Source organism: Trachemys scripta, chromosome 11 (genome assembly GCF_013100865.1).
Source record: "Trachemys scripta elegans isolate TJP31775 chromosome 11, CAS_Tse_1.0, whole genome shotgun sequence".
Lineage (NCBI taxonomy): Eukaryota > Metazoa > Chordata > Testudines > Emydidae > Trachemys > Trachemys scripta.
The window spans coordinates 30,177,776-30,187,570 of record NC_048308.1 but is presented as its reverse complement, the minus strand read 5'-3'; the positions used below and the strand labels follow the sequence as shown (position 1 = coordinate 30,187,570).

The 9,795-nt window shown below is 39.9% G+C and overlaps 1 protein-coding gene across 1 annotated transcript in view; it reads left to right on the top strand.

Annotated features, from left to right (window-relative positions):
- BAZ2B (bromodomain adjacent to zinc finger domain 2B) overlaps positions 1-9,795 on the top strand; it is a gene marked incomplete in the record, with an annotated part of 274,297 nt that overhangs the window by 201,519 nt on the left and 62,983 nt on the right.

Sequence of the window (9,795 nt, the reverse complement as noted above, 5' to 3'; positions counted from 1 at the left end):
CTCCAGCTGCTCTGATCCTCCCCTGACTCTTCGGCTCTGTTTAAGAGCCAAGCTGCCCGAGCCAGCGCTACCGGCTTCGGGCAGCCCCCGTGCCTCCGGACCCCGAGCCGCCGGCTGGGCACTTCCCTTCCCGGGCTCCAGCTGCTCTGCTCTGCCGGTAGCGCTGGCTCGGGCAGCTTGGCTCTTAAACAGAGCCGAAGTGCCCAGCCGGGGGCACAGGGTCCGGAGGCATAGGGGCTGCCCGAAGCCCGAGTGCTACCGGCTTCACGGGTTTGCCGGGCAGCCTCCAGACCCTGCGCCCCCGGCTGGGCGCTTCCCCTCCCAGGCTCCAGCTACGCTGGGGAAGTGCCGGCCGGGGCGCAGGGTCTGGGGGCTGACCGGCAAACTGTGAAGCCAGTAGCGCTTGGGCAGCCCTTTTCGTGTGGCTGGGAGGGAGAAGGGGGAGTTGGGGCGGGGAAGGGGCGGAGTTGGGGGCGGGGCCGGGGGTGGGAAAGGGGCGGGGCCGGGGCCCCATGGAGTGTCCTCTTTTTTTATTTTTTAAATATAGTAACCCTACCCAGACCTGAAGAGCTCCATGTAAGCTCGAAACCTTGTCTATCTCACCAATAGAAGTTGGTCCAATAAAATATATTCCCTCACCCACTTTGTGTCTCTAGTCCCCTTTAAGTCTTTAGGGCTATTCTCATGTGTATAGTTAGTTGCATGCATGAGTATTTGCAGGAATAGGCCTTCATTTGATAGAGTTAACTGTGTTTAAAAACACCACATTCAGTAACAAATTTCTCATTTGTATATTGATAGCTAGGTTTGAGAATATAAGTGTAAATCCAGAAGCATGGATGTTTCCAACAGCTGCACATAGAACACATAATAAAAGATGATATATGTTGATGAGGGAACATTTTTGAAAGAAAAAAATCAAAATATTTTAACTTCCATTTACATTAGTGCTAATGCTGCTTTATTCTCTGTTTTATGTGTACAGCAAAATATTTTTAAATAGTGGGATATCAGATAAATAGATTTCTTGATTAATGTTATCAGAATAGTAGAATACCCCTACATAGAAACATATATAAAGGAGTAAATATTAAAATATCATTAAATTCCATAAATTTCAAAGAGGTTAGGAACAAATGTATGGTATGTGGGAAGCAATCTTCACTCATACACACTTTTAAACGGGATTTTCCTGCCACGCTGTAAACCGCAAACCTGTTTGAGAGAAATGCCTAAAAATAAATACATATCATGAACTCCTCTTTGAATTTCATGTCCTATCACTGACCATAGAAAGCTTTTGATGTGGGAGTACAAGAGGATTATATGAGAGGTCTGGATTGTAGTAAATATCGTTAGCGCCCTTCATACCTTTTATAAGTTCTGTCTTCCCTTCATGGAATTGTTTGTTATCAAGCCAGATGATTAGCAGTTGATGAGGATGTTCTAGTTGTATCCAAAAAGAAGTGTCTTTATGACACTAAATCTTTATTTTCTGAAACATCTTTGGTATCTTGCTGTTGAGAAGGCCTGTTTGTCTGCTGTTCTTGTCTGACATTATTGTTTTAAGCTTTCATTTCTTTATCATCAGTCCTATATCTTTTTGTGATTCGCGGGCTGCATATAGTGGAGCTTTGGCTACTATAAAAACAAAAGGAAGGTGTCCTGGCTGAGGACAGCTCTTCTTAGGTGCTCTTAAGTTGCATCCACACTTGTGCTCCCCATGTGAAGCTCAAGACCACAACTATGTGTTCTTTCCTACAGACTATGCATATAGAATATGCATGTTAGCTGCACTGGCCCAGGAGAAGATCACAGGATGAATTGTGGCTTTGGAGAGTCAGTTTCCACCCTGCTTCCCCTTTATTTTGGGGAAGCAGTAAGTTACTTCACCTCTTTTTGTGGAGAAGCTTACTCCTCCTTGTGTTTTCTCTTCACCCTCTCCTCATTGCTTAGTTCTCAGCAAGGAGCATTGGGCAAAGTAGCCCCTACTTTCCCCATCGTAGTCCTGTAGGCCTTGCTCCTTCTTGCATCCCTTTGTGGTCAAGTAAGGGCTCTGACAATCAAGCTGAAAGAAAATGTCCCTGTGTCTGTAATATAGATAAGTAATATACTTCTGACACTGTCTCCCTCACCCTGATTATCTGTCTTCTATTTCTGCATTAAATTTTGCAACTACAGTACTCCATGAATAGGATGACCAGATAGCAACTGTGAAAAAACAGGACGGGGGTGGGGGGTAATAGGCGCCTATATAAGAAAAAGTACCCAAAAATGGGATTGTCCCTTTAAAAATGGGACATCTGGTCACCCTATCCATGGAGAAGTAGGTTTTTGCACTTTCACATTCTGTGCAATAAAAATCCATGGTCATGAAAGTCCATAAAAAAGCAAAGCATAAAGTTGTCCAAAGTGGAGGGTGGACACTTCTATTTACACATATTTAACTAACAAGCATTCTTTCTTTCACATGTAATTCATGCTATATCAAAATATTTTTTGTGTAATTATGAGAATTTATTTTTTAAATCCCTTACCATTTCAGAACAAAATATATGAGCCTCCTGAAGGGGAATAAATCACTTATGTACATAGCACTTGCACAGAACGTAAATAACTCTGGCCAGGAAGGTCAGAGAAAGAAATTGAAAAAGGTCCTTAGAATTGATTTGAGATTGAACAACATTAAACAAAACTGCTTATGTTCAGTAACTTAAGTAACTCAAGAAAAAGCTGTTTAATCAGAAGTACTCTATTCAGCTTATTCAACTTAGACTGTAATAATTAGAGATTTATTAGATAAAACACTTCAATCAACATTTGCCGCTCCAGTGGTTAAAATGTCAAATCATACCGTACCTTGTATTGCAACAGAGTGTACACCGCAAAAATAAAAAGGACTTAATAAAATTACATGCTGGAATAGCATAGATAATAAAACCAGAGGCAATATACAAAATTATTGATTAAACTTTTGTTAGGCCATGATGGACTAATTTACATCTCATATTTCAGTCTGACGGTATCTTCAGATTTAACCATGATGTTATCTTCAGAGAGCTTCAAGGCTAAAACATTGCTAACCTTGCCTTTTGTTTCTATAGTATAATGTATTTACTTTTATATTAATATCTAACTATAAAAATGTTAAAGCACTTGGTAAATCAAGAAGTAGCAAAATAAATAATCAAATACAAATCACAGACAATTAAAGAATTAAAGGTAAAAGGAATATCTAAATCATGACTAGTAGCAAGAGCAGACTTCCGTTAAACACATTTCTAAAGAATGTAATAAGCAGCTTTGGCTCAATTAACTGTTTATAAATTTAAACAAAATTAATTCTAGCAGCTTAATTCTGTGTTTAACATCAAAATAATGCCTAACAGTTGGGAAGTGGAAGGCTACCTAGCCGCTCTTATGTATCAGAAAGTTGGATTACATTCTTTTCTAATGGTTTGTAAGCTGCTGCAGTGTCCCATAAAATAACATTATTTTGTCATGCCCACAATTTAGCTGGAAAAAAAAAACCGGTGATGTATTTTTCCTTGATATAATTAAAAAAAAAAAAAACTATTTATCTAAACAGGAAATATCTCACTAAAAAATCTGGTGAAAAAACTCTATCCTGAAAGCAGAGTGGTCTCTGAAGCGGTGCCAAATGAAAACTGCTGTGATAGAAATTTAATTTTTTATAATTTCTTGTTTTAAAAAAAAAAGTTCTTTATTAGTGGTTGAAAAATGTTTTTTGTTGTTTGCAAAAATTAAGGAGCATATCAACACATTGAAGTGTTTTTCTTAAAACGTTGTCGTGTTCCTCTATTCTCAGTACTGTGAGCTCAGTACAGTAGCATCATGTATTAGCAGAGGTATTAGTAGCTAATATGGGACCAAACTCTACATTCCATATTCATGCAAATCTCCCATTTTCCACAGAATTTAATGGAAGTTTTGACTGACTGTGGAGTTCATGATTTGACCTAGCAATATGCTCTATTACCAGCATTAAAAAGTACAAGAAAATCAGAGGGTGTAGAATGCAGGGTGTAGTATCAAATAGATACTTAGTCAGGACTCTCCTGAGTTCCTCCAGTTTAGCAATTAAATTTCAAACAATAGCACACACAAACTTGTAATCATTTTATTTATGTAAACTGTGTAACAAACTATCATAATTGTACCAGAGGTTTTTTCCCCTATAATTCCTCAGGGATCAGTAAACAACAAAAGGTTGTTAAACATGCATTTATTGCTAAAGGGCTCTGTCAGCAATTTTGTAGACATCACTTATGATATGGGAGTACCTCAGGTTTTAGAAGTTGTCTAATAAGCAGTTTGAAAGTAGAATGGAATTCACAGCACCCTAGTGATTCTAATAGTGATGCACATATTGTATCAATGAGGATTTATACCATAAATATATGCTTAGTGAAAATGCCATGTGGAATTGTCAGTTTTTCTTAACTAAACCAACCTTTTTGTTTTAAACGTCCCATATATAAGTTGACCATTTAAAACTGGACAGTTTTAAATGGTCTAAATAAATAAATATTTAAATGGTTTACATAAACCATTAAATATAATTTAATACGGCTGATTTATACTAGCACATCTTTCTGTATCCTTTAGGTGGGGTAAAATTTTAATTAAAACATAATAAACTGTTGCTGGAAAAAACCCATTGATTCCATATTTTGTACATATTATTGTCTCTAAAATCACTCTAAATAATACATTATAAATCTAAAATATTACTAAAAGGATGAACATTATTACTACCTAGTAAATAGAAATGCTTACACTGAAATACTACTTTAGATTTTTTATAACATTAATTGCTAAAGAAAAACTTACATTTTCATCTTACGCTTAATGCAAACGCCAACAACAATATTCGCGGTTTTTGTTTTTATATCTGCCTCCTATGACCTCTGTTTTATTAATCTCATTTTTATTCTCCATGTAACCTACAGTATTCCCTTATATATTAAATTTTATTTATGCCTTTTAAATTTGAGAACAAGTTGCTGTCAGAAGAAACATATTCTCACTTTTAATTATGCCCAGAACAAAAATGTAAAGGACCCAAAAGATTAATAAAATGCACAGGGATAGACCATTTCACTGGATTATATGGCAAATGCTTCAATACAGAGGCTTAATAGTCCCATATGTTATCAAGTTTTGTAACAATTGGTCAAAGCCACCTTACATTCCTCTGTACTAAATTTATTTTTTCACAGTATTGTTGGCCTAAAAACAATTATTATATCCTGTATTCTTCACTGTAAATCCTAGCCTTCTGAAAAAAGGTATTAATCTGTTTCTACAAACTGTCCTTTTCAAGTGACTAATGTGAAACATTTGTATTTAGATTTTCTGTCCAAATATTTCCAAGTGGCAGGAAAACTTTGATTCTTTAATCTGAATAGTCTCTACCTCCCATGAACCAGTTTTAATAAAAGTCTGAGTTTGAACTTAATAATACTTTAACATTTTATATAATGAGATTCATTTTCAAAGCACTTTGCAAACATTAACTGATTAAACCTCACAATACCCTGTGAGGTGTCGGTACAGTAAACATTATTAACTAATATGGAAAGGTTAAATAAGAGGGGGTCGCTGTCTGATCCAGGATTAGAGCTGTGGTGGTCAGACCACAGGACCATGCCTTTCTCCCAACATACCTCTAAGAATAAGGCTAAATATCTTAACTCAAAGCTATACTTAATGCAAATGTTGGAAAAAGTCAGGGACTTAAAAATTGAATTTTTTTCTGTGTTTTGGTTTTGTATTTTTGTGCTTCAGTTCAAAGCAAGAGGGATTTATCTGTCCATTTAAATAGCGATTTTCATGCAAAATTATTTAAGTGTACTGTTCTCTGAAATTAGACTTAACAAACGGGGTCATTGGTTCTTTGTGTGTCTCAGTGGTTTGTGTGTCAAATTTGCTGCATTTACAAGAATTTTAAAAAAGGTATTCTATCTGCCAGCCCTGCAGATTCGGCCTAAGAACTGAGGGTCGAGCTGTGTTCTTTCAGTTGTATGCATTATCACCAATAATAAAGATTCTCCATGTGAAACTCACTTAAGTCTTCTGGAGGAGGAGGAGCAGTAGAAGAATTTTGCTCACTCTCCTACAGTTATATTCAAGTCTCTCGCCGCCACGAAGGTCTCCGGAGTCGACGGGAGTTGTATTACCGCCGGTCTCGGTGGAGACACTATCTGCACCGGACTCAACGGCCTCGGTGCCGGAGTCGACAGTGCTGGAGGCACCTGTTTCCGGTGCTCCGCCGGCGCACTCGGCTCTACCCCCGGCACTGGGGGGAGCCGGCGTCTTCGGCACAGAGGTCCCCGTCTTGTGGGCTTTTTTATGCCCCGGGGATAATGACCGGCGTCGAGGTATCTGCTGCGGTGCCGACGAGGTCCGGTGCCGGGGAGGTTTGTCCGACACCACCCGCGCTGTCGGCATTGCCGGTGCTGCTGGGGCACTGCGCACCGAGGCGCTAGGCGCCGGGGCCTGGCTCGTAGAGGGAGTGTCCGGGGTAAGTGCCTTACAGATTTTGCACTTATCTGTTTGGTGTGACTCTCCCAGGCACTTCAGACAGGAGTCGTGCGGGTCGCTCGTGGGCATAGGTTTAGCGCAGGAGGCGCACTGCTTGAAGCCAGGAGCTTTGGGCATGAGCCCGGGCCCGCGGCCGGGGGAGAAAGGGGGAGACGACCCCCTTAGTCCCCTGGACTATTATAACAACTAAAACAACTTTGAAACTACTACTATTTAACTATAAACGCTATAACTATAACTATAACTACAACTATGAACAACAAACAAAGCTAGGGAGAGTGGAGGACAGCTATGCCGCGCTCCACAGTTCCAACAACCGTCAGGGGCGGTAAGAAGGAACTGAGGGGGCGCCGGGTCGGCTGGGGTATATATTCAGCGCCATGAAGGCGCCACTCTAGGGGGCTCCACAGCCGACCCGCCGGTGTTGCTAGGGTAGAAAATCTTCCGACGATCGTGCACGCGGCGCGCGCACACCTAATGGAATGGATATGAGCAACACATCTCGAAGAACAACAGTTACAACGGTGAGTAACCGTCTTTTCTCCATGTGAAACTCACTTAAGTCTTCTGGAGGAGGAGGAGCAGTAGAAGAATTTTGCTCACTCTCCTACAGTTATATTTAGTTCTGCGCTAATGTTACTAACAAAAGTAAAGGGTAGTAAGTGTTTATTTTAGTCAATAAAATAAACTGACTACTCTTAATACACCCCGGGAGCAGATATGTTGAGTAACAATGTACCATTTTTATAACATTGCCTTTTTGATCATAACTGTACAGAAAGTGTTATTTAAAATAAATCTATTTACCCTTCCCAGGCCTTTCGTAACTGTCCATAGCATTTTGCTAATTGTCAAAAATATGTAAATAATAATAGCCAAGGTATAGGATATTTTCTAGGAAATACCAACCAGTTTTGGGGTACTGGAGGCCCAAGACGAAGCAGAGGGGCACTAAACCAGAACCAGTCATTAATTCCCAGATATGCTTTGCTCTGAGAGCATTTTCCATTATTTAATAGCGGTAAGGGCATGGATTTTTTTATGTAGCTTTAATGTATTTTGGCTTTCTAGACACTGAGCCGCGTTCTGGTGAATGGAGCAAAGCATAAGTAAAAGTGTGTGTCCTGTGAAGAGTCACAGGGCTGAGGGATGGAATCTTCAACTGGGCAGGGTGCTGATATGGCTAGGCTGCAACAGATAATACAGGCTATGTAGGGAGTTCTGGATGTGGCTACTTTGTCTCTCCAGGTGAGATTATGAGCCAGTAGATGCTCCCTGTGCCCTGGGTTTACCACAATCCACAAGTACATACATGACAAGCATAGAGGTCGTCATCGAGCTCTGCTCTTCACTGCTTTGTCCCCCACACAAAGGAAATGTATGTCTTTTTTTCCACTGTTTGGACGTTATGTAAATAGCACTCCAGGATTGTATGCCTTATACAATATCTAGATTATCTGAATCACTTCTCAGTAGTCCTGTCAGTGATCCTCGGACTGAAGACAGACAATTTGGAGACTACTCCATGCAGCTCTGCAAAGGCACCTCAATCCTGCCCTTCAGCATGTCTCTTATTCCAATCCTAGGTCCTCCTTTCATCAAAAGACAGTTATGCAAAATTTTGAAGTGATTTTGTAATACAGACAAAGGAGATTATGCTAAAACCACCAAATTATTTTGACTCATGGGAAGAGTTCCGCAGCTGGTGTGAATCAGTTTAGTTCCATTGTCTGGCCCTTGGTCACGACAAGGGAAAGGCTGATGCTATACACATTGTGCTATCTTAACTCTCATGGCATTAGGTTCTTGAGGATTTATCGACTTGCCCTTGTATGATGCAGAAGAGTTGGTTTTGATGTTAGAGAATGATTGCAAAGTCCATGTACATTTTTTTTTCATTTTAAATTCCATATTTGTTGTGCAGAGGTTTATGGAATAAACATGCAGACAAAACAGGCATTACCAAGCGCAGCAAAATATTCAGTGTTTGTGTGGATGAGTGTGGGCTGGCAGAACGGAGGTTACCACTTTGTCGGGGGAACAGAACCCCTAGAGCCAGTCCTGAAACTAGGAGAGCTCCAAATTCAGCATCAGTTATACCAGATGCCTGATTAAATGTAATTAATACAATAAAAGGAAACATAAATGTAGAAAGTGTTTGAGGAGCAAGAGAGAGAAAGATAGCTGACCTTTTCATTGGCTGTTGCTATGTTTATGCGTATAGAATAACGTATGGCTGAATGTGCAGTGGTGAGATTTTTGCATGCTTCACTGCTTAGTGATGCAAGCCTCAAAGCTGTGTGCGTTGAACACACAAAAATAATTTTATAGCAGTAAAGTTGCACACACTAACCTATTTCTCTTTATAAAATGTATACATTAAGTGTGATTTAAAAAAAAAAAAGTAAAGTCGGTGGTTTAAAATGTGTTCCGTAGACATACACATTCATATTTATTTTTATATTCACTGCCTGTACTATAACTACCCAGACTTCCACATGGTATACTTCTGCATGGAATAGGTGTCCCCACTTTCTACATGCAGCCCATCACCATTCCGTCTACACTTTTTTGAATGACTATGAATGATAGACATAGCTGAGCTTGACTGGTGTTAGGATTTTCCTAAATTCTCCAAAGGCAAGATACCTGGAGAAAGCATTCTGTGTAAGGAAATGGCTACCTATGCCATCAATAGTGTTAGGACATCACTAACACTGATAGGGTTAGCAGGCAACAATAAGGGGGTTTAATTGCCATTGCCCTTCTGACACAGTATGCACATTTTGCTGTGTGATTTGGATAGTAAAAAACTACAGGAGAACCATGATGTTTCTGTTTTTTAAAAAAAAAGGGCTATTACTGAGTGGCTGCACAGTGTCGATTTATATCTTGTCATACAGTTTCCCCTGCTGTGGGGTTGTTGGCAACTATACATCTTCAGGGAAGATTTAATAATGGCATGGTGTTCTGGACTGCTGCAGTCTGCAGTGACCCTTTCTTTGCAGTTGTTTGTTAGGATATATATGCCCATCCTTCTGACTTGATAGGCAATTGCTCCAAATGTGAGGCTATCAGTCATTAGTACTCAGAAGAAGCTTTTGCTCCGGAAGAATCTTTTTTCTGATGTGCTGAGGCAGAATGACTCCATTTTGGCTAAGCCATCCCCACTCTTTCGGAAAGAGTGCACTGATGTCTACTTTAGAGACCAATTTGAAGCCTGGCCAT